At 41.2% G+C, this 25,829-nt stretch overlaps 1 protein-coding gene across 3 annotated transcripts in view; it reads left to right on the plus strand.

The window, feature by feature from the left end:
• Nucleotides 1–25,829, plus strand: part of FHIT (fragile histidine triad diadenosine triphosphatase) — a 1,252,819-nt gene that overhangs the window by 234,841 nt on the left and 992,149 nt on the right. For 2 of the 3 annotated variants that reach the window (XM_081159589.1, XM_081159593.1), the window contains exon 3: nt 4,204–4,277. The exons of the other annotated variant lie outside the window; for it this stretch is intronic. The gene's annotated coding sequence lies outside the window, so the exon portion shown is untranslated. The remainder of the gene's footprint in view (nt 1–4,203; nt 4,278–25,829) is intronic. 3 annotated transcript variants of the gene reach the window in all.

The raw sequence follows: 25,829 nt of genomic DNA on the forward strand, positions 1-25,829 counted from the left end.
TAAATCTGGGACCCTTCTCTTTTAACTTTACGACTGCTCTTGTGGAATACGGCTGCTTGGACCCTGTAAATTTGGTTTATAATATCTGCTTGATCTGATGAGGAGTGGTCACACCAGACTGCCAGACTCTAGAGTGACTGGCAGGATGGGATGCCATAGGAGAGGGGAAGGGATGTTGGCATTTTCCAGCAGGAGCTGAATTTAGCTTGTGGACCCAGTGATGAACGGAGCTGCCAAGTTCAGTCATTTCTGATTAGTCAGGGCTTGAGGAGGGAAATGTTACTTGACAGAATTTAATGTGTGATTTTCCCCTCCCTTCAGGATATTTTGGAAATGTTAAAGAGTTGTTGAATTCTTTTTAAAGTAGGATGACTTAGAATGAAGAAGCACTGAGTCAAAATTTGCTGTCATGTGGTTAGGCATTTATAGTTTGAATCTAAGTTTGATTCTGAGTCATTGGAAAGAAGAAGGCTGGGCATTCTTAGCAATGATGAAAGGAATGGTCCTGCCTTTAGGGAGTTTATAATCTGCTGGGAAACAGATATGCAGACAGATTGCCACAGTATAAAATGATAGCTGTTCTAAGCAGAGATATGTGTAAATTCAAGCACTATTGATTTTTGACATTTATTTGGGCCCTAGATGGCTGAGAAACATGCCTATACTTATTATTAAGGTATGTTGAGAGTGAGCTTTCAGCTTTCAACATTGACTACCCTGTGTTTTGGTGATTCAGAGGCATGTGGCTGCCCTGCTCTTGGAATGGTATTATTATTATTGTTGTTATTAATTATTCACACAACCCAAAGCATTTACTTCTACATATACAACAAAACAAATAGTTAAAAGATAAATAAGTAGGTCAAGTTGCAGTTGTTCCTTGTGGTACCTAACAGTTGATTTCAAGGTTTTGTCTTCTTTCCCCCACTATCACCGTTGGCTGAGATTACAATCTGAGGTCATGGATCCATCAGCTGATTCATTGTGGTATAAACAGCACAAAAAGGGGCCTGTTATACCAATCTGCCCCTTTTAATCAAGACAAAACAGTGCCACCCAGCAGACTTCTGCTTGTCTCTCACTGTATAGAATTACTCCTAGTTGAAAGGGTGCTGGAGAGAGGGGGTTGTGAATGGGGGATGTGTTGACCAATCAGTGTTTGCCAAACTTTCAATCTTATTATCCAAATATAACCATTGTTGATAAAAGTGATAATACTATACCTACTATTTTTGCAATGTGTTTTTCCCTCTTAATAGTATCATGATTTTTACTTCATGTTATTAAATATCCTACTGCATAACTTTTAATGCTTATTTTTAATAGTATTCCACTTTTTGCATGAAATTTAGGATTTCTAGGTTTTACCATCACTAATAGTGCACTGTCAAACATCCTTGTAGCTATATCATTTTCAGAATTCTTTTGACCTTTTTTCTTTCATTTTTATTCTCCCTTTAAAAAATAAAATATCTGTAAGTAGCAATAATATAAATAAATAACCAGTATTGAGGCACTCTCTTTAAACTGAGTCTGGGGAGAGCAATTGTTTAGTAACTCAGATAACTTAGATCATACCTACAAAATGCAACTATCTTACTGATTTGGCAAAATGAGAGAAACAATTAGTAGATTCAAAGACAGGATAGGGAAGAGGAAAGAGACCTGTTTTCTGATGGAATCAATTTAATCAGTTCAGTTAAAATGGCTTAATGACTTTCATAGGCCTGGTGAAAGGGATCTGGCAGTTTGCAGGTATATTAATTTTCAGAATCACTCCTGCTAGAAAATATATATATTTTTCTGGTGTTGTGTTTCTTTTTATATAAATGTTGTCAAGTGAGAGTGTGAAGGTAGTTCATCTCACAGCTCATCTGTCAGAACGTATCGCAGGCATGTTGAGGTCGAAAGCCTGGCATGCACACCAGCTAAAAGCAGAGGCTGCAGAGGGTTGGCTTCCAGGGAAGTAAAAGCAAAAGTTGTCACCTGCCCCACCTCTGCCATCATTGCTTTGGCTTCAGGAGGGGATCAATGGCGCCTTCCCTTGTGTGAGAACTAACAGTGGAGCAGCAGAGCTGCACATAGGGCAGAGAGTTCTGGTACTTGCTGACTACATTACCTCTTATAACAGGGTTTTAAATGTCAATGCCTTTTCTGATACATATGAGGAATCCTACCTAATTGAGAAGCTGGCCCATGTGCTTAAACTATATCCAACTGTGTGTGTGTTTAATGTTGCAAAATAAGATTAATTTTTATGGTAAATTTTTTATGGCCTGCTTTCTGTTCTGTGCCAGAGAAATGGGAACTGATGGGTGGTGAAGATAAAAGAGCAGTGTTGACCTTCTGGTAAATCATTCATCAGACTGTTTTTATCTGTAAGTGATTTTCCAGTTGTAGCTCATATTTGCTAATCACTACATTTGACTCTCAGTCTATAGGGGCTGATTGTTTTGTTGTGGATTGCCTTTTCTTTATTTAAAAAATTTTGGTTATTGTTATTAGTAAAGCTATTTCATTACCAATTAGTTCTTCCACCAGAGGGGGCTTGTGGACAGAGAGAGGCTGTGGGAATTAATAATTTAGTTACTTTTTGCTGCTCTTCATTGTGACTTGTAAGGTTTCTCCTCAGTAGCTGAGATGGACTTAAGTACCCCATTCACCTACTCCTTTGAGTCTTATTGCTCCCAATGAAATTAAGTTACAAGATGATTGTCTTTGGCAGTGGCTACAGAATAGAATAGTTAACTGGTGTTAATAGTCCAGCACCAGGATACTTTTTGGCTTCCATGTTAATGAGAGTTCCATCAGGGGAAACAGGGAAGGAAAGAAGAGCCTCTTAGTTCAACCCTAGGGCAAACCCCAGAAACTGGAATTTATTATAGTGGAAGCTGTATTTGTATCCTGGACCCAAAGTGGGTCCATAGCTGGACACCTGATAGAATCAGCCTCACTAGGGTAGTGCACATTTATGAGTTCTTCATTTCCTTATCCTTCTGCCTGACTCTGGCCAATTGCTAGAGTTCAGAAGCATTGTTGATATAGAAGGCCCCCTTAGAGTTGAATCAGCCTACAAGATACAGAGGCCAGAATGAACATGTCCTTGCATCTGGTCTCTCTGAGGACACTGTGGGGGAGAAAAATAATTTTCCTTCTACCCTTCTAAGTTCTTCTGGTTGTTCTAATAATCAAACTGACATGAGACAGATTAACAGGAGAAAATAACCAAATTTTTAATGTATGCACAGATGGGGGTTCCATAAGACTATCAGGCCCTAGCTGGTGTGGCTCAGTTGGTTGGGCATTGTCCTGTGCACTTGGGGGTTGCTGGTTCGATTCCTGGTCAGGGCCAGTGCATGGGTTGTGGGCTTGGTCCTCAGTGGGGAACATGAGGGGGGGCTGTCAGTGTTTTGCTCTCATATTGGTGTTTCTTTCTCTCTTCCTCTCCCTCTCCCTTCCTCTCTCTGCCAATAAATAAATAAATAAATAAATAAATAAATTCAATAAAAAGAAAAAAATATCCAGCTCAAAGACAAATTGAGCAGATGAGGTTCATAGGCCGTTATGAGCTAAGGTGAAAGGGGATGGAGTGTGGTTTGGACTTCAGAAGGATGAAAGGCAATTCACAGGTAGATGAGAAGGGGCAGGCACTTGGTAAACAAATTCTTGCAGGCCACCCAGAAATAATGGGACACCATGGGAAATCTAACAAGCAGACTTTGCTAGCTCCTTCCAGTCTGGCACCCTGTATTATGCTAAGGCCATAGCTCCCTTTAAGCAGATTTTTCTATCTAAATTCCTTTAGTAGATAAGGGAGAGATAAAAGGATCTTCTTTAGTCTTTTTTTTTTTTTTTTTCCTTTAAATAACCAGCTTAAAATAATCAATATCCCAACAAAGGTATATTTTGGGGTGGCAAATTCTGCTCCCCCTCAAAACTTAAGGGAAAGATTCTGCCTTGTGACTAAGAGAAATTGACCTTTGTCTACCGGAAAATTTGTCCAGTTATAGTGCTATGTTGATTAACCCCACACAGGTTGTTTCTTAATTATGTATGTTAGGGCCTATTAAACTAAGGGCTGTGTCACCTCTCTGGGGACAGTATTTTGGTATTTTGATTGCATTTAAATGTAAATTGAGGACACTAAGAGACAGAAACTAATCAAAAGTGTTTTACTGTTCCTTTATTCCCCATCAAATACAGACAGTGTCAAGCAATATCCAGATATTAGCAGGACTCCTCCTGTGCCCTGTCTGAACCTGGGATTCTTCCATTGGGTGAGTGATTGGGCCCCAGATTGGCTTTGCTCATTTGGTTGATGAGGACAGATTGACAGAGTTGTTGCCGGTAAATTTGCAGCCCAGCCTAAGGGCACGACCTGAGGTCATTCTGGAGGCCTGTGTGTGATGGGGTGGAAATGGGGGTACATGACCCTTTTTTATTGTTTTGTTAAGGCACAAATTATAGGCTCGTGGATGCTGCTAGTCAGAATATTTTTACCTCATTTTGGATAATGAAGAACAAACTTCTTTATATTCCTTTATAGAAACACACACACAAAAATAAGAAACGCGATTTCTAAACAACAGCGTCTTCTAACAGGGAATTTCTAGAAGTTATAGTTTTTCTTCATTTGTTAGAGATGGAAAAAGCCAGCTTGGGGAGGGGGGCACTTAGATCCCAGGAAAACAGGCAACAGTCATAGCCTGTTAATACCAGATGCTCCCTATGAGATGCAGTAGTTCTGACATTGTGGTGGTGTTTTAGACTTTTCAAGCACCCTTTTCCATAACAATATGGATTTTTGGAATCCTGTTTATTGAAAATGCTGATGCAATCGAGCATAACTTCTCTCGCTTCCCTGCTCCGGATCCACAAACTTACCTCGACGCACGCCTACGCTTGCCACTTTTCCTCAAGATTCAGAGAGAAAGAAGGGTTTTCTGTCTCTCCGAACTCCTTTCCCTCTGCTGCGCCGTCTGCATGGTAACCTCTGGCCACATGTGCGCATTTACAGCGACGGTTCCTTGGTCACACGAGCCTCATCTCAGGGCTTGACGGGCACGCGTGGCTGCTGGCTACCTTATCGGCAGTGTGGATGTCAACATCCCGTGCTCACTGCAGGTCCTGTTGGACAGCACTGCTCTGCTCCTCTTGGCTCTGTTGCTGCTTCCCTGTCACCCTCTCAGGTGGAGGCTGTTTTTTCCTGTGTCTGGAGTGGAGTCAGTGTCCTCTTTCATCTTCATTGTCACTTCTCGACAGCTCTTTTCTCTTCGTCCACAGAGCACTTTTAGAGCACACGCCATCGGACTACACTCCTGCCTCCTCTTGCGTATTTATTGGAGGTTTAGCCCCTGGCCGACTCTCTAATGCTGTCACTCTCTTGCCATCATTCTTGGTAAAAACATCCCGGTAGAATGCTCATATCTGGCCTCTCAGTTCTTTGAGTTTCTCACTTGCAAACGTCTCTTCTCTAGCTCATGGTCATGCTCCAGGCCAGTGGCTCTGCCTAGGAGGCCCCACCCTCCTAGGGAGAATTTGCAACTGTAAGGAGCCTGGGGCCTTCAGAGGGCAGGAGCTGAGGAGGCTAGATGCCCTTCAGTGCCGGAGACAGTGCTACTCAAAGAATGGTTTCAACCTAAATGCTACGGTGCCCTTGTTAGGAGACACCGTGCTGACCTTCCGAATGTGCTTCAGAGCATTGCTCTCTGACCACCACCTCCTGTCTTTCCAGGGAGGCCAACTCACGTGACCCTAGCAGTCCTGCTCCTAGGAGTTCTTGACCCCTGGGGCCTCCGCTCCACTGCCCTGCTGTGCATCATCCCTCTCATGTCCTCACTTCCTCCCTCGCCTGGCTTAGGAGCCAGGGCTAATCTCTTCTTTGCGAATCCTCTGTCATCCTCATCTGGCAGAACTCGGACCCTCGCTTAGCTTTCTTGTCCATTTTGGGCCCGAGTGTGGGTGACTGGAGAGGAATGCAGAACTATGCTGGACGGTCTTACTTTAAATTTATGTCCACAGATTTCAAATGGGTCCTCTGCATTACTTGGCAACCCTACATCACTTACCTAATATTTCTACTCTCAGACAGCTATTTTATAGCCTCACCTGTACCTCCAACTTCCAACTCCCGTCCTCAGCTTCCCCACTCATCTGATTCCCTGAATTCATGTTTCATTGGGGAAACAAAGAATCAGAGCGAACTGCCTCATCCCCTCCAGCAAATCTCCGTCCCTACCTGTGTCCATGCCCGGCATCCCTGCCTCACTCTGGTCCCCTGCATGAACTGTATAAACCCCGCAGTGGCTCCCCACCTTCCTCAGAGTGAAATCTGATCTCTAGGCCATAGCCTCGAGGTCCTTCAAGATTTGGCTCATGCCACTCTCCTGCTTTCTCCCATGGTCTGGTCACACTGATTTTCTTGCTGTTCTTCATGTGTGCCAAGCTTATTCCCACCTTAACATGACTTTTCTTCACAGGACTTATGACTATCTGGCATCGTATTGTAAATTTGGATAGGGAAATTTACTATCTTGTTCGTTTCTGTATCATCAGTGCCTAGAAAAGTGTTTAGCACTTAGGAGAGTATTTATTGATTAAGCATTTAACACATTTTTGATAAATGAATAATGAATGAATGAAGCTTACTGACTCCTGTGACGAAGACTTTTGGTTTGCTTGCCTTTACCACTCTGAGCTGTATGCTGGCTCAGTTCTCCTGCCACTTCTCTCCATTTGAAACATTGGGAACCTTCTTTTTTATAATGTCCCATAATATCACTTGGCTTTCATTTGCTATAAACATATAATTTGCATATTAATTCTGCCTTTGTTCTTTTCTCATTAGCCCATAACAATTAAAATACACCATTACTCTGCCATACCACGAGTTTTTATGATGTCATATCAAAGTCTCCATTAATTAAATATCTTAATAAATTAGAGCCCTGTTCGATGACAATACCTTCCGATCGCAAATCATCTCTGCTGAAGAGCACAATGGCAGACATGGGACAATTTTAGCATTAGGACGTGCCAACCTAACAGTCAGATGTGCTTACTGACACACTGAAAGTTAAAAGCTGTCACTTTAGGTGATCGTTTGGTGCCAGTGACACAGAACAGAACAGAGTTGATGGGAGAAAAAAAGACAAACTCAGGCACTGCTCTTGGAAAACACAGCTCAATTATCAGGCTGTCGTTTGAATTCTTTTGAATGTTAATTGGATAAAACCACAAATTAAAAAAATTAACACAGAATGTTTGGAGCTCTGAGACTGTGTCTTTGGATTTCAGTTGGAGAGACACTGACCTGCAGGGTAAAGTTCAAATTTCTTAGCTTATAAATGCTGGGCCCTCATTTAGCCGGAGGGTGAATTGGAGTGGAAGGTAGTAAAATGACATCAGGGAGAGAAAACACACGAATGCAGTTGTCTAGGTAAAAGATGATGAGAGGCTGGGGTAGAAAAGAAGGCATGTAGGAAGGGAAGAGGCAGAATGAGAGCTGCATTAGACAGAAATGAAAAGTAATGGGGAGAGTAAAGAAGCATGAGAGGTAGATGACAAATGGAATCTTCTATGTCCGCATTCCAGATAAAGAATGGAGGCATGGATTGGCCACCTGAATTTGGGGATTTGTGTGTGTGTTGTTTGTATGAGGATTTATCACCCTATATCTTTAAGAGAATATAGTTTGCTAATGCGTCTAAATGACTTATTGAGAAAAGCTAAATTATGAGTCTAAGCTAGATACAGTAATGCTTGCTGTGGTGTGCAGTATTTGGTACATTTAGACAATCCATGACTTTTGGGAAATTGTAGATCAATATGATTGTTGAAGTAAGGCCAGATATATCAGGAATCACATCAAATATGAAATGATTCATTTTATCTGTCAACAGACAAAGATTCTTAAGTTTGATGGGGAAAGAGAACCAACTATATTCTCTTTACAGACTGTTTACAAAGGACACACTCCTGTTAAGGGTAATGGCATGGGAAGATTGAAGGGAAATGGATGGAAATTAATGTAACATACCATGCAAATACCTTTCAGAAGAAAGCTGTTGACACTGTATTATTATCAGAGAGAATGTTCTTTAAAAAGTGTTACTGCAGATACAGGGTTACTACTTAATGATAAATAACACTGGGCAGATACATTAATCCTGAACCTACATTACCTAGCAGAGTCATTTCAAAACTATATAAAGTAAAATTTGACAGAATTACCATGAGGTATTGAGAACATGGGTAATCATCATCAGGGAGTTTTAAAACATATTTCTCAGACACTGATAAATCAAATACACTAAAAAAAATTAGAAAGGATAAAGAAGCTTTAAATATCATAACTGATTAGCTTGGTCTAGTGGACATATACAGAACTTAGAACTCCACTAGCAGAGAATACACATACATAGAAGGCCTTACCACTGATGCATAAAAATTATATGAACCATAGTTCTTATCTCAAGGAAAAAGAATTAATTAGGAGGCCAAGAACCAACAGACATCAAAAACTCCATACATTTGGAAACTCAAGATTATACTTTAAATAATTATTGACTGAAAGAGAAGTGATGGTGAAAAGTATTAGGTTCCTTATTTTAACTCTTGTGGAGCTCAATTAAAGAGGTGCATGGAGGGAAACTTACAGGTTCACAAATGCATCTTTTAGAAATGAAGGAAGACTGGCTATTAGTGATTTAAGCATTCAACCGAAACAGTATAAATAGGATAGCAGAGTAAGTCAAAATAAAGGGAAGGGATAATACAAAACATTGTAAAAACCAGTGAAATGAAATACAAAGGAATGGCAGAGAAATCAACAGGGCAAAAGATGATTCTTTGAAAACCTAAGCAAAGACGGAAACATCTGGCAAACTTGATCAAAGACAGAGACAGAGAGAGAGAGCACAAACAGTATTAGAGATGAAGGGGGGATTAGCTAGAGATACACTATAGAACAAAAGGTCAAAAGAATATACTATGAATAACTTTATGGTAATATATTTGAAATGTATATTCTAATAAATAAGATTGCCCAATATGCTTATGATACACACATTCTGAGCTCATGTCACAAAAGACTGAGAAACATCATGTCGAGCTGAGTTTGAGCCTGGATCTCTGGAATGGAAAATTATGCATTTATACACCAAATATTTATGTACATCTACTGTGTATCTGGAATTTTGCTGGTGTTAGCTTATGTTTTCATGAGGGAGATGGACATTAAACAAATCATTACAAAAATAGATGTTTACGATTGTAAGTTCAGTACAGGAAAGGTGAGAACATTTAACAGCTAACCTAATCTTATTAGGACAAAGAGCAGATTAGCAAAGGTTTCCTGAAGAAGTGACATTTAAGCTGTGACCAAAATTATGAGTAGGAATTTTCCAGGCTCGGAGGACGTATGGGTCCAAAGGCAGCTCACAGAGTGGGAGGGTAGAAAGGTGGGAGATTCAGTTTCTTCAGCTGCCATTGGAACGTGGTTAAGATTTGTATAAGCCAAATACATTAAATTCACACATCTCCGTAAAGTGCAAACATATTTTTCCTCGTTAATGGCTTTACATAAACGTTTAGGACCATAAGCTGTAGAGAAAGTATAAAAGCATGGGCGAGAAGGAAATAAACCAACTTCATTCAGAATAGTAATTGCTTCGCGAGGAGGGAGAGCAGAGGGGGCTTCTGCATCCATCCCTTGTTAATGGCTGTTCCCTTGTTAATGGCTGTTCCCTTCCTGAAAGGAAGTATAAAGCTAGCCACAATTATGAGTTTGCTAATTTCTTAATTTAAGTGTTGGCTTTCTCTGGAATGGAGCCCTCAATTATAAAGCATCAGGAGAAAATTACGGAAGAGAAACTAAGAGATGCCGTTCTGAAGGGACCGGTGGTTCAGACTGTACTACTCTAATGTGGGGAGGGAGGTGCCGAGGTGGGGGTGAGGGCTTAGAACTGCACTGTGCCGCGCAGGAGCCGCTGGCTACATGTGGCCACTGAATGCTTGAAATGAGGCCTATCTGATTTAAAATGTTCTGCGAGTGTACATGCACACCAGATTTTGAAGACGCTATTAAAAAAAGAATGTGAAATATCTCTTTACTATTTTTATATTGATTAGACATTGAAATGATAAGATTGTGGGTATATTGGGTTACATAAAATATTATTAAAATTAATCTCATCTGTTTCTTTTTACAGTGTTTATGCATTTACTAGAAAGTCTAAAATTACTCACACAGCTCACGCTATATTTCTATTGGACAGTGCTGGTTTAGAAATTTTATAGCAATTTGGCATTGCCACAATAACCAAGTGCCTTTTTTATTGTATTTTACAAATGGATTATCAACCCACAACATACTGGAAATGAAAAATACAGTCAACTGCTGTTCTGTCACAGATTGAAAGCACGGCTTTAAGCCATTCGTATCTTCCAGAGCATTTTAGCCACTGTGCTTATTAGAGGAAAATATGTATATTGTCGATTTCTCAGAGCTCTGGGAATTATTCTAAGGCAGTGACTGTTAAATTGATTTGTCCCCCTGAGTATGAAACAAGTGATTGATAAAGATGTTATTGCCCTGGCTGGTGTGGCTCAGTTGGTTGAGCGTCGTTCCATGCACCAAGAAGTCACTGGTGGATTCCCAGTCAGGACACATGCTCAGGTTTCGGGCTCCATCCCCAGTAGGAGGCAGCTGATGTTTCTCTTTCTCTCTCCCTCTTCCTCCCTCTCTCTCGAAAAAAAATCAATGAAAACAGCTCTGGCCAGCTTGGCTCAATGGTTAGAGCATCGGCCTGCACACCGGAGGGTTGCAGGTTTGATTCCTGGACAAGGGCACATACCTGGGTGACAGGTTCAATCCCCCTGTCAGGGCTCCAGTGGGAAGCAACGAATCCATGTGTCTCACACAGGTGTTTCTCTCCCTCTCTCCTCTCTCTCTCCCTCTTCCCTCCCCTCTCCCTTCTACTCTCTCTAAAAATCAATGGGAAAAAATATCCTCACTCCTTGGGTGTGGATAAAGTAAAAATATCAATGAAAACATATTTAAAAAAGATGTTATCGTATAAACCTCAGATTTACTTGTACTTATTTAAAGTTATATAACCTGTATATTGTGTTGGAGAGACTATAATAAATACTACAGTAAAGAATTTATTTTTAAGAAGTTTGAAGGATCAGTTCGTCATCAACTAGTGGTTATTTTGAGAATTAAAAAGTAAGGGGTAGTGAAGCTCAGATCCCAAATTAGTTACATCGCAGCATTGATAATATGCTTAAGTAATTGTCTTCCTTAGGGTTCCTTCTATATTGTTGACTTATTTTTCGTCAGAATGGGCTGGACTTAACGTTGGACTCAGCGTTTGGCGCAAGTGAGCTTGTGATTTACAGGGCAATTTTTCTCATCAAAACCTGTGCAGAACCATTTATTTTAAAACCAATATTTATTTTACAATGGGAAGATGGAGCAGATTAAAGGAGCATAAAACCATGATAAATTACCCAATCTTTATCCCATAGAAAATCTTTTAAGTGGCTCTTAAAGTAATGGCAGTAAAACCGTCTCATAGGGTTTGTATTTGGATGCTTCTCTAGCATATGGTACAGTCATGTAGATTAAAATCTAATTAACAAGGAATTTATAAAAATTTAGATGTGGCCTGCATGATTCTTTTTCAATAAAAAGTTCAATGTTTTTTTTCCTTAGCCAAGTTTGAGTCTTGCTCATGAGTAAAGGGAATCCTATCTCATATTCTTAGCTGTTACAAATCAAAGGCCCAAGAAATGAAATATCTTAGTCTTTTTATTTAATAATCAATTTTTATATTAAACCTTTAAAAACATGTATATTTATACATAGATTATTATAATGAATATTAAATTATATTCATTAAGAAAGGAATTTTTATAACATCTCATTTTGTTTGATTTGGTTCCCAATGATATCTTAGGTTATAATAATTTCTGTAGTTAAAAATAATGGAGCTACATTTCTCTAATAGTATCTTTAATATTATTCTAACGATAAGTAAAGTTATATGACATACAACCTTTGGACTGATTAAAATATGCTAAAGGGTAGAAAATATTAGAAATGATAGAGATCTGCTTGTAGTCATGGTGAATTTTATGAAATGGAGCCTGTGTCCTGTTGTGGAATAGATGTCCTATTGTGATCATTCTGTCTCTAGATAATTGTGGACTCTAGGTCAGTGGCTGGCAAACTTTTTCCGTAGAGGATGAGAGACTAAATATTGTAGGCTTTCTGTCTCTGTTCCATCTATTCAACTCTGCTGTTATTGGGTGAAAGCAGCCTCAGGCAATATATAAATGAATGGATGTGTGTAGATCCTTTGACCCAACAATTCTGTATCTAGGAACGTTTCCTAAGGAAATAATCAGAGGTTTTGGCAAAGTGAGCACAAGAGTGTCTGTTATGGTATTACTTCATGATGTGGAAAGCTGCTTATGAATCTTGGTTAATTAAAAGAAAAGCAACAAAACAGAATTTTTGATATGATGTGTGTATGTGTATTAAGTTGAGACGTGGAATTACTGATAATAGACTTTTTTTATATGCAGAATGGAAATTTTATATGGTCCGCCTAAGATGAATACGTAGAGACTGAAAGATTATCCACCTATAATTATCTGAGTGAAAAAACAAAATAACCTTTTTTAAAAAACTCTTTTTCATGTATTCATTTGTTACAATGAACGTATTTTAATTTGCAATGAGAAAAATGAAGCAGCTTTTTAGGACAAAGGAAAGACTTTGCCATACAAACTGTGGTTACCCAGCGATGGCAAGCGTGCGCGTGTCGTTGTCTGTGGAGGAGCTGGGCCCCCGGGAGGATCTTGGCGCCCTGTGTTCCGTTATGGCGGTGGATCCGCAGGGCCGCAGCCAGCACACGCTGCGTGCTCTTGCCCGGCTCCGTCTCCCCCGTGCCGCCGAGCTTAGGATTTGGCTTCAGATGGAGCATCTTCAGGAATGCATGTGTGCGGCAGTTACACTGCAAGAGTGTCTACTTCGACACTCTGCGTTGGTCTTGTGAGCTTGTTTAAAGAAGTCCACCTCCTGAGACATGGCTTCCGTGCTGTGTTTTGAGGGCGCCAAGGCCCAGGGTATGAAACTGGTGAAGGGACCTCCCGAGGCACCCATGGCCTTTAGCTGGGCCTCCTGGTAGGCAGCCTGTGGCCCTTTCCCAGACAGCCTACATCTCCGCACGGTAGGGTGCCCCATCCTTTTCCTGTTCGAGACTTTGCCCCTGTCCAACTCTCAAATCCTGCAGTTCTCTGATTTTCCTCTCTTCAGCCTTGTTTGCTGTTTTCCTCACTGCTTCTTGTCACCTGGCAGAAACACAGGGGGGAGGGACTGCTACACAAGAGACACTTTTGTTGCCGGTATTTAACTTTCTCCCAGAGTTTCCATCGGATGGCATTGATTTCTGGTGCAAAGGGTGCTCAGCTTTGGAGGCGACCTGTGGAGAAACAGTGTCCCCCACGCCTGCTGCGAGGCTGGAATCCCTCGACCCAGCGGCAGGAATTGGCACTTGTGCGAGACTGTGGGACATGCCCGTAGTGCCTGGAGCTTCTCGCAGTGACACTCGGTGTGAAGAGAGAGCAGCGAAGCATTCCTCTACCTGAGGGAGGCAAACATTTTGTGAGCTCCCATGGTTTTCTCGTCAGAAGCTAAGACTGCCTGCCACTGTATTTTGATACAAACGTTCAACTGCACATTAAGGCTCGTTTCTGCTTCATTTGGAGCACAAGTCAGAATGATTGTACCTCCATTAGAGAAAATGAAGAGGCCTCAGTAACTGACACTGCCTGCTTAAAGAGAAAATATTTTCCCAGTAGGCAAAAGTAACTGGCTAAATGCAGCCCCAAACAAAAGATCATTTCTACCAAGAACTCTCGTGTCAGCTTCCTTGTTTGTGAATTAAAATGGGTCTACGGAATTCACATTTCTTACAAAATATTTACCCATTTTCCCCTTTCAGCAGGTGGGAGGAAACCCTAGTTCAAGACACATTCTTCTGCCAGTGTGGAGGCTGACTGGGGATGAGAGCTCTTTGTAGTTAAAGGAATCTCCAGCGCTATTGGTAAAACTGCCTACAGAACTTGAGGTTACACATCTTGAGGAAGATTTAGGTCTGAAAATTTAAACGGCTTCAGTTCACACCGTGTTGATTGCATCACTCTGCTTAGCAATATGGTTAAGTCATTTTAAATCAGCAAGTGAATACATTTTGGCCTCATCAATGAAATGTATCAAGAACCATAACGTAGTGAAATGATGTTAAGAAAAATAACATTTCATTTTTGTTTGCATTGGAAAAAATGAAAATTACCCTCTTTCCCTTTGAGTTCATGCTACAAAAACATAAATTTTATTTTAAACATTTAGATGTTTATGTGAGGGGAGCTGAATTTATAAATCTGAATGCCGCCCAAATGACAATTAATTTTAGAAAATCGTCAGTCAGCAGATATGCTGGGCCCAGAATAAGATGATTCATATACTATATAGGCAATAATGTTTGTTATAGAAAATCAGGACACAGTGACACAGAAAGGGGGAAAATGAATGTAGATCAATAGTTTAATTTAGCTCTTATCTGGCTAAGTTCTCTATAGCACGGTTCATAATTTTTCAATGAATAGACTGTTAGCATTTTACATACAGCGCCTCGGTTTTGTATTGATCTTCTCTAATGTATGCTTCATTTCACAGAAGGAGTAGCCTATCTGAAACCTTAACAAAAACACATTGTGTCGGCCTGCAAATGCTAACCAAATATGACAACCTATTAATGTTATTTATTCTGTTTCAGAACTACTTTTTTACTTGGCTAAATAATTTAAAAATTTAGAAGAGAAATGGGTAGCAAATGAGTGATGACTTGCAGGGCAATTTCATGGATTTCTCACTTAGCTAATAGATTCTTACTCTTTCCTCACTACTTAATTGCTTATTAAAGGGGAACTCTGATGTACTATGTATAGTGTATATTTATTCTAAAGAAAATTATTAATTTTTAATAGAACTAAGTGGCTGCTTGGACAAGGGACCCTAACTATTAATTGTGAGGTAAGTGATTGACTGACTTTCATGTTCATTAATTATTTAAGAAAGTTCAGTGATAAGGTTTGAAACAGTAGAAGAAAGTTTTTATTAGTGATCTACACTTATATCCATGTGTTTGCATTAGTATATTTTAGTTCCGAATTCATTTGTTCATTTAAAAATATTTATTATGTCCTATGTGCCATGAATTGATGATTCAGTGGTAAACAAGACTATCAGCTCCTGTCCTCACGAAACTTCTGAGCAGTGATTAACACAGAAGTGTTTGAGTGCTGGATGGCAGGTGCAGAGTGCTGGTGTGTCAGAGCTGGGGAGGCAGGTGCAGAGTGCTGGTGTGTCAGAGCTGGGGAGGCAGGTGCGGAGTGCTGGTGTGTCAGAGCTGGGGAGGCAGGTGCGGAGGCAGGTGCAGAGTGCTGGTGTGTCAGAGCTGGGGAGGCAGGTGCAGAGTGCTGGTGTGTCAGAGCTGGGGAGGCAGGTGCAGAGTGCTGGTGTAGTGCTGGGAAGGCAGATGCAGAGTGCTGGTGTAGTGCTGGAAAGGCAGGTGCAGAGTGCTGGTGTAGTGCTGGGAAGGCAGATGCAGAGTGCTGGTGTGTCAGAGCTGGGGAGGCAGGTGCAGAGTGCTGGTGTAGTGCTGGGAAGGCAGATGCAGAGTGCTGGTGTAGTGCTGGGAAGGCAGGTGCAGAGTGCTGGTGTGTCAGTGCTGGAAGGTGGTGCAGAGTGCTGGTGAGCAGTTTAGGAGACTTAGTTTTGCTTCACTGCCCTATGCACAGAAAATGATTCTTTTCTGCACAATTTCCTGAGTCTCCTGGAAATTCTTTCTAGCAAATTCTAATTGCCATATGAGAAAATATTTTGTTTAGAATGATGGAGGCATGGTTTCTTAGAGCTGGAGAAGACTTGAGAAGTCACTCAGGGGACATCAGCCTGAGCACATTCAAAGCCTGTAGGGAAGGAAGTGTGCTCGGTCATGGGGTCATTTCTCAGTGTGTGGAAGGTTTGAAAGTTATTCCAAATAATGAACTGAAGCTTTTCCTGCATATTCTCTTGATTGGTTCCAGTTTTGTGTCTTGGACAAAAATCATAAAATCCCATTTACCCACTATTTTGAGCTCTTATCTCAATGTTCCACTTACTCGTGTGAGCTTTTATTTTGACTCTGTTATCCCTGTGAGATGTGTGTGTGCTGACAGGAGACTGGTGTCAGGTTTGGCTCACTGTTATTTCCTTAGCGCTATCACAGCACTGGGGAACCAATGGATGAATGCTCTGTCTTGTTCCAAAAGGGCTTTAGGGAATAACATGGATGAAAACCTTGCACAGTATTTCATTAACTATTTGACAACAGCTGTCATGGTTCTCTCCTTGCTCCATTTTTTTCTCATCTTCAGGTTAAGATTCTCACTTCTTTTAACTTTTTTTTTTTTTTTTAAACAAATGACATGCTGTCTAGCCCCTCACACTAAAGTAACCTCCCTCCCAATGCACCCCCTTGGTTGATATAAGATAGTGCTAGTCTTACCAGTAGGCTTTGGGGAGACTTCCCAGAAAGGTGCTCATTGGCCCTGCACCAGGTCTGAGGGTAAGGTGGCCTCGGTGTCAGGGAGGCCAGGATGGCGCTCTCACAGGTGCCCCTAGGACAAGGTCTCAAAGTGCTCACCTGCCTCTCAGACTCTGCCAGGGCGTCTGTTTTGCTAGATCCTCTCGGGGGAATGTTTTCTCTTTCTCTCCTGTCTTCCCCATGAACACAGATCTTCCCTCTTGTCACTTCCTCACCATCCTCTCAAAGCTGAGACAGAGCAGCCTGAGGCTTAGACAGTTCAGATCTGGGTTGAACCTGTAATTTGCCTGGCCCTCAGCAAGGTAGGACACTCATTGAGACTTATAATTTTCTTATTTAAAATGGAGAAAATAACCATATTCACCTTATAAAATCATTGTGAGAATTATCAGATAAATTTCCTGTGAAGTGCTTGACTCATAGTAGGTACCTAACACCCTGCAGCTCCTCTACTTGCCCCCCTAGAGCACTCCTGCTGTAGCTCCCTTCTGGTGGCGTAACCATCTGCCCAGAGGCCCCCGCACATGCAGCAGCTCAGCCATATTTCCATGGAAACCCATCAGTGGTTAATAGAGGGAGAGTTTTTTCAATTTCTTCCAAGTTCGCAGTCCAATGGATTTATGTCTTTTTTTTTTTTTTTTTGTGCCTCTCTGTGCATGAGATTTTGGGGGTGGGGGCGGTTGCCAGTGGGGGTGGAGGGGATAGGACTGTACAGGAATCAGACTTGACACATTCTGTTCCTTTAATTTCTCTTTCCCGTCTCCATTTCTCCTGGTTTTACAAGGGTCTGGGTTTCTTCCATCTCGCCTCTCAGCTTCATCTGGGTAACCAATGTACTCATTTCATTCTGGTCAGGATTTCTCAATAGGTTTATTGCAGATTGCTGCAGCTGCAATCAGTGTTTACAATCTGATGACAACTTGAAGATTAAGGCTTGTCGTCATTATTTAATTAACCTCAAATTAAGCGGTTTCTGGTCCCATTCCATGCCCTTCCACAAGTCCAGGAAAGCTGCTAAAACACTGCCTGGAGTCCTGATGCATTCGGGGGTGCAACACCGGAAAGCAGGGGCTCGCTTAGCAAGGACTCTGAAGAGCAGCAGGTTTGACCCTTACTCTCGTGCCTGAGGGCTGAAGCTAGGCAGCTATTCAAAATCTGTGTGGGGGTTGGGGGAAGAGAGGAAGACATCTGTCTAGTTCTAGGAAGCGTGTAGTCTGTGCACTGCAGAGACCATGAGCCAAAAGGTATTCCAGAGACAGGAAAAAACCCTGTTCTTAATATTTAAGAACACCTTATTTTTTATTTTACAGTAATAGTGTATGTCAATAGTAAAATTATAAATGGTAATTGTAAAAGAAGAAAAAAAAAGATGAAAGTAAAAAATTATACAAATTCCTGGTCTCCACATCAGCTTTTAAGGCTCGCCAGAGCTGTCCAGTCGGGTAGCCACTGTCCACATGTAAACTATACCCCGATTTCAAATGCTCAGTATAGAAACAAAGAATTTAAATTATTATTATTTTCTGTATGTTTGGTTAATTAAAATATGTCATTAAATTAATTTCACCTATTTGTTTTAATTTTTTAAAAACTAGAACATTTATTGTGCAAATAGTCACTGAAACCCTTAGGGGTATACATTTCTAGGTGCCTCGTTCAACCAGTCCCGGGGGTATTTGGCACTCCAGTTATACTTTCTCCTCTACTTAGCAGGGTAGCCACACTGGCCACAGGTAGCCTTCTGAAGGTGGTAGGCCCTAGAGGCCACAGCGGCAGCACAGCGTGTGTGTCTGATTGCGACGATTTCCGAACGATGATGTTCCCTTCGTCATCTTGCTTCTGTGGCCCAGACCAAAAAGCTGTTTCTGATTTTTAAATGTGACTACTACACAGTTAAAATTGCATATGTGCCTTGTATTATATTTTTACTGGACAGTGCTATTTTAGACCTTTTTCTTTGCATACCATAAAACTTTTTAAAAAGAAAAAGTGGCCATCCTCCAAGGATACAACTTTGTATCCTTGGTTTTTTAAGGTAATAATATATTGTGAGTATGTTCGTGCCATGAAATATGTGATATGGCATTATCTTTAATCATTTGTACTATTTCATTATATGGTATGGCACAACTGATTAATCCAATCCCCTATTGTTGAACACTTAGGTTATTACCAATTTTTAAAATTACAGATTATTCATGAACCTACTTGTAACTATGGATTCATCCTTAATTATGCTCCTAGGATTTGTTTCTGGAAGACAATTAGATGAGTCACAAGTTTGCTTGTGGTGTTTAAGCAAATTGTCATACAGAAAGATGGCACCGATTCATACTTACTCTAGTGGCTTATGGGAATGCTCATTTTACCTCATCTTTAGCCACACCAGCTATCATCATTGTTCTTAAAACTCTTGAGCAGCATTGTTATGGGTTGGCTCAGCAAATTATTGAAAATTCTTAGTCTTGGTAGCTTCTGTACTGGTGCTGAAGATGCTTCAGGTGACTTTCTTTTATCCATTAATTTTTGAGCATCATTTTATCAATCAACTATTGAGCATCTGTAATGTGTCTAGTACTGCCCAAAGATTTGTAGAAGACATGGTATCTGACTTCTGGAAACCCCTTATATTTAATATTTAAGTTGGAAAAGAAAATAAGAGAAAATAAATAGTGTATGGGCCATGTAAGTCACACTGACTACAGTATTCCCAGTCCCTGAACTGACTGGCTGGTACATGGCAGACTCTTGGTAAATATTGTTGAATGAATTCATAAATAAGTGTATGGTAATAAGTGATTTAAAAAACACACAAAATAAAAGAGCAATGATTTTAGGATGGGGGCAGTTAGAGAAGTTGTGTGCATGTGTGTGTGTATAGTATAATGAGGTAGCAGAATGGAAGGGTTGATAGGCCTGAACATATTCAGAAATATTGTCATTGTTGGAGTGAAAAGTATGGATGTGGGGAGTGAGAGAACCTAGTGCGGGGAATGGTTGCCCGGTCTGGCCTGGCTCGGCTTGTGTGTGTATGTATGTGGAGGTGAGGGTGAAGGGGGTCTTGTGAAATCTCAGGTGTGAGATGGGCTCCATGGGAGGGGTTGGGTGCCTGATTTCAGATGGGTGATAGTGGGAGAGGCTAGAGAGAGAGATGCACCAGCTGCTAGACGCCGCCCTCCTTTCTGTGGCAGAAAATAGATGACATGCTCAAACTGAGGAACTGGAGGCGAGTTTAATGAAGGGACTATTGACAGAGGTGTGTGTAGAGTCAAAGGAACCAAAAAAGATGGCAAAGCTTCTGGGGAAAGTCTGAAGGGGCAAAGGGAGAGAGCAGAGTTACTCAGTGAGAGCCTTAGCTAGGGAAGATGGGCTTCCTGTAGGAAGTGGAGCCGTTGGAGTGGTCATGGGCACTTTTCAGAATTTATGGCTGTGCAGCAGGGGGTGTGGGGAGAGAGGGGAGGTGGGGAATAAAATTCCCAAACTCTTTCTCCCACCCTGGAGTTAGTTTACAAGCCAGGATGGAGCTGGTCCTCTGATGCTGCCTACTTTTGTCTTAGCCCAAGGGAAGCCAGGGGGCATGGGAGCTGAGTCTGTAGAGGGCTGCAGAGGACAGGCCACCAGCAGGGCGGAGAAAGGATCCAAAGGGGCAATGAAGGAACACCAGGGCCCCCGCTCTCACACCTCCTCTCTGGGCTGAGGCCTTACCCTTTCTGAGTTTTGGTTTCCTCATCTATAAAGTGTGCAAATAACCAAAGGAGGGCACTTAGCACAATGATGTTTTCTTTACCTGTATTGATCAGTGGCTTAACTATACCAGCTTTTCATCGTCTTGTCCAGTTCTCCTCTCTCATAAGTTAATCGGGAGGGAAAACAGAGGAGAAATTTATGCTGACAGACCTGGACCTTATGCTTAGATTTTTAAAAAGTGCTATACACCCCAGCAAGGTGGCCGTTTGCATTCTGAATGTGCATATCAAACCCTTACACTCTGGTAAAAATACATAGAATTTTTCATGTAGTTGGATAATTAGGCCACATGCCGTTGGCTCTGCTCAAAAAAGGTCACTTAAGTGCCCCTTTATTATTTTTGGCATCCACTGGGAAGTTTAAATAGCCACTGCCAGTGTGGTTTCTATATGCTCTTTAAAAAGTGCTGAAATTGAACAGTTTAATAAAATTGCTGGACTGTTCTCTTTAGCAAGCTCTCCCAGAGATAAACCTGAAAAAACAAACCCCCAACCCCAAAGTAAATACTTCTGTAAATCAGGGACTTTCACAAGCATTCCTTGGGAGCATAGTTTGATGCCTGTGGAGTTAGTTTACAAGTCTGGGCGGGAGCTGACGGCTTCTGAGGCGATTTGACCCCTTCCCTCTCTTTGGCCTGGCGGAGATCTGTACTAAACAGGAGCGGCAGCATGTGAAGCTGAGGGGTGCTGCAGTCTCGTCTCCCTGATTCTCCTGTAGAACAATGAGTAGTGCAACAGTGTAAAATAAATGAATGCATTTCCAGCAGATGCATGTTCTTAAATTATCGGACCCTTTTAGGGAATGTAATGATTAAACGCATAAGGTTTCAGTTAAGAGGAGCAGCCTTCTATTTATCGAACCTTTACAAGGTCCTGGCCACTATTTAAAAGGCTTTCTGTGTAATATCTCATTTACTCCTTATAGTAGCCCTATGAGGAGGTAGTATTTTCTTCATTTTGCTGATGAGGAAACTGAGGCTGCAAGAAATAGAAGCCAAGTGATTACAGTCTCGTGTTTAGTATGTAGCAGAGACAGGGTTGAAACACGGCATTCGACCTTAGTCTGAACTCTCAGCTGCTGTTCTACCTTACTTATTTATTTATTTAATTGTTGACATTATTACAGATGTCTCCCATTTTCTCCCTTTTTGCCCCTCCACCCAATCCCCGCCCCACCCCAGGTCTTCCCCTGTTCTATGCCACTTCTTTCTTAAATGTTTATGGGGTTACTGGAGGGTGTCAGAAAGTTTTGTTAAAGACGGCAACTCAGCTAACCCCATGTGGGTGTTCAGGCACAGTTTCGAGTCCTGTAAATTACTTGAAGATTGTAGACATGTTCCTTGGTTTATTACTAGAAAACACCTTCTTAATGGATCTCAAATCTAGTTGAGCTAAAGAAATTTTACTGCCAATGAAGCAAGATGTTTATCAGATATTTGGTTCACCTTAATGATTTTTTATTTTTAATGGAAAGATGTTATAAAAAAATGTGACTTATATGTTGTGTTGAAAGGTATACTTAATTGCTCCTGTAGTGACTATGGAAGGATGCAAAGTGGATTCCACGGTTTTAGTGTATGTGCTGCTGAAGCCGGCCCAAGGATTCCACAGTTTTAATTAACTGTTCCCCCTCTGACATTTTGTTGCTGCTTTTAGGAGTGATAGAGGCAGACAGCTACATGTCAGAATTTCTCCATAAAGAAGCTAAGATGGAGAAATGTTAGCATTTTCTTGGTAATTGAAGAGGAAAGGCAGAGAACGGAGGGAAATGGCTTTTAGCTTAATATTAATAACATGGCCAGTAAACAAAGCTTCTGTCATTTTAGGTAAATTAAAAAAAATTGATCACGTAAAAGACCAATTGAAATAGAAAGTAAATCACTTAGTTCAACTGAAGTTTTTATATTGTAAAAACAGCGTATCTCTCCGGACCGTTAGTGCCTCCCGGATATCATATATCCTTGCCTGAAAGAATTTCTGAGAATTTTCTGAGTCCGAAAAGGCAAAAATGTGAAGGTCAAAGATAATGGGTCCCCATCTCACACTGGACTGATTTGCCAAGCTCCCAGGATACATTTTTTTTTCTTTTGTATGGTAAGAGACAAAGAGAACACTGCGGAGTTTAAACAGTTTCTGTGTCTGGTGCCCACACGGGAGGATGAGGGTAGGAGGCTAATTTTCCCAGCGCATGTGCCCGAGCACATAATGACCTCCCTTGCCATCTGAGGAACCCTTCCACATCCCCCCGGAAAATCTCTGGGCAGTCCTTCTGAGGCATTTCAGAGCTCTCATCGTGGCCATGGCCGTGAGCTTATTTATTTATTTCCATTCTGAGCGCTTTCCCTTTCCAGACTCCCTTTTAAGGTTTACCTCCTGCATAACGAGCGGAGACAGCGGGTGTTTCATTACCGGGTATCTCCCTGCTGCAGGCCCTGCCTGGAGAAGGTGCCTTGGCGTGTGGCTTGCGAGCCTCATTTATTTTCCTGAGCTTTCTAATGTGGGCAGAGCGCAGTGGACTGTGTTATTAAATGATCATTATTACACTGTGATGTTTGGCATGATCAGGGGCTGAGTTGGAAGAGTTAGTGTTGGGTGGGGAACGGGTTTTCTCCCTTTCCGGAGCTGCCCCAGGTGGACCTCAGCTGACTCACTGGGTCTGTATCAGCACCGAGATTCCATGAAGAAAAGGGAGATCTGACTGTACCTGAGGCACTTCTCCAGCTCAGTGTAAGGAATGGGCATTTCACTTTTTAGTAGGTTGCTTTAATTTGGGATCAGCTAGACAATTTGTATCGAACATTTATGGGGAAAGGTGCAGCATTTGACATTCAAAGTTATTTGACATTTTAAAAGCTATAATGTCACTAATATATTTGCATGTAATTCATTTACAGTTTACAGAAGCTTTCAAAGACTGTCTACTCTGAGCAGAGGAGTTTTAATTAAAAATATTTTATTGCCGCTCCAAGCCTCCTTAAATTAAGGAATTGCTCTTTACCTCTGTTTTCTCCCCTCACACACTCCTGTAATCAACCTAGGGTTATCTGCAATGACAAGAGTTGTTGTCAAATTTTAAGCGATTTCTCATTCATTACTGTATCACCAGTACCTATACAGTGCTAGCACATAGTAGGTGCCCAGTAGATTCTTACTGATGGGCGGTTCAACGCTACTCCTGCATTTTATGTTCTAGCCATACTGTGATATGTTTCATCACATATGCTCTGCTTGCTCCCACTTTTGGAATTTTACCCACCTCTCAGAAATGCCCTTTGCCCTTCAAGCCTTAGCACTTTTTACACTGCTTATGTGTGAGTGTTCTCCTGTCCTTATCTAATCACAGTGCCAGCATTTATTAGATGTTCAATAAATATCTTAGTCAATAAGTGACTTATTGAATGAATAAAAACATATGCAGTTAACCCAAGGAAAGATCGTGCAACTTTTATGAGCTATTTTAATAAAAATGCTAGTTTTAGGCATTCAGTAAAATGATAAAAATTAAGTTTGAAATGCCATGTTTCTTGTTCAGGCCTTGACTCAAAACTCTTCAATGGCCCCCATTCCCTTGAGTAGTTATTTTTTTAATTATGATGATCTGAACATGGGGTAATGTCTTTTCCCTGCTTAAAATACATCAAGGGCTTCTCATTGTCCCCCCAAAAATGTAATTCAAGCTCTTTAAATGTGGCTGAGGGTTCTATCTCTCTGGCCATAGTTCTTGAACCACCCCTATACTCTTTCATGTCTTGTTTGAACCTGTGATGTTTCCTCTTCCCCAGCGCCTTGGCACTTCGGGTTCTCCTTGCTGCGAGTACTTTTCTCCCACCTCCTTCCTTAGCTAACTCCTATTATTCTTCAGGTTGGTCTTCTTTTAAGTCACTGTCTCCAGGAGGACTTTACTGCTCATTCCCTTCTCCCACCACCAGTTACCACAGCCCTCCCCCCCTCCCACCTCTACTTATTTAGGTAATTTTCCTCCTTTGTATGCCTGTGAGATATTTTATCAATAAAATAGAAAAACGTAGGTTTGGGCCAAGTCATATAAAGTATTAAGTTAATGCAATTTAAATCAAGAATTTCCACAGTTTTAAGCCTTCCTCACAAAAGTTTCTCTTGAACATTTTGGTGGCTAACATCACCCTCTCCCAGCCAGCCCTCTCACGCCTCCTCACTTCCTACCAGTCTCTACGGGGTCTCCCCTTTTCCTCCTTGGTCATGAGGGTGCTCTCCAGCTCAGAATCTTCATTTGCAGTTGATTATTCAGGAAGGTTTTACTGTATTTTAGTTGTGATTCTAGTTTGGTCCCTGGAGAGTGTCAGTGTAGCTTCCACCAACATCTTTAATCTACTCCCTTTGCTTACTTTAAAGACAGGCTCTGCTGTGCGTCTGGGCAGGTAGTATTCCAGCCACCTGGTCTGTCATTCACTTAATACCTGCTTTAAAACAACTTATTTACTTAAAGAGTATATATAAAGAAACATTGATGGAAAATAAAATCTCTTATAAAAAATAGGTGGATAGCCTGGCTGGTGTGGCTCAATTGGTTGAGTGTCTTCCCACACACCAGGAGGTTGCAGGTTCGATTCCCGGTCAGGGCACATGCCTGGGTTGAGGGCTTCGATTCCCAGTAGGGGGCGAGCAGCAGGCAGCTGTTCAATGTTTCTCTCTCTCTCTCTCTCTCTACCTCTCCCTTCCTCTCTCTGAGATCAATAAAAAAATATTTTTAAAAAATGGGTGGATAAAACTTTAAAGAGAAATACAACAAAAATAAAATTACGCTATTTAGATTAGCAAGTGTTAGAAAGGTGTTTTTATCATATTAGCACCGGTTAATGCTTTCTCTTTGAATGAATTAGAGAGATTAAAATAGAATGGAAAGGGATATTACTTTACTGTTGCTTTTGCTTCATCCTGTCCGTAGACCACGTAGCCCCAGGGCTCCGTGCCCTGAACTTGAGAGCACAGTGGTATAACCAGCGCCTTTGCCCATGCAGTGTGCTCACCCCCAGTACCTTCCTCCCCCTGCTTTCCTTTCCCAGACCCTCTCCAGCTTTCTTTTTGAAACTTCCCTACACCCTCTCAGCCTCCACAAGCCTCTCCTCAGACCCGCCTGACATTTACTGTCTGCCCTCCTCATGTCGGCTTCTGACTGTTAATGTTTTGATTTGTTATTTCAATAGTTCATATTTTGTGTCATGTTTCCCAAACCATGTGTAAGTTTCTGTCTCCAGAAATAGACATTGGTACCTATGCTTCTAAAATCCCAAATATAATTAAATGCTTATTATATAATATATATACATATAATGTAATATATATATCATATACATAATAGATAATAACCCAATATATAATTATAAGTTCATTAAATATTTGTTGAGTTGAATGAATTCACCCAAAGTAAGTTAGATGGTGTTTT

This window comes from Miniopterus schreibersii (assembly GCF_964146895.1).
Source record: "Miniopterus schreibersii genome assembly, chromosome: 15".
Lineage (NCBI taxonomy): Eukaryota > Metazoa > Chordata > Mammalia > Chiroptera > Miniopteridae > Miniopterus > Miniopterus schreibersii.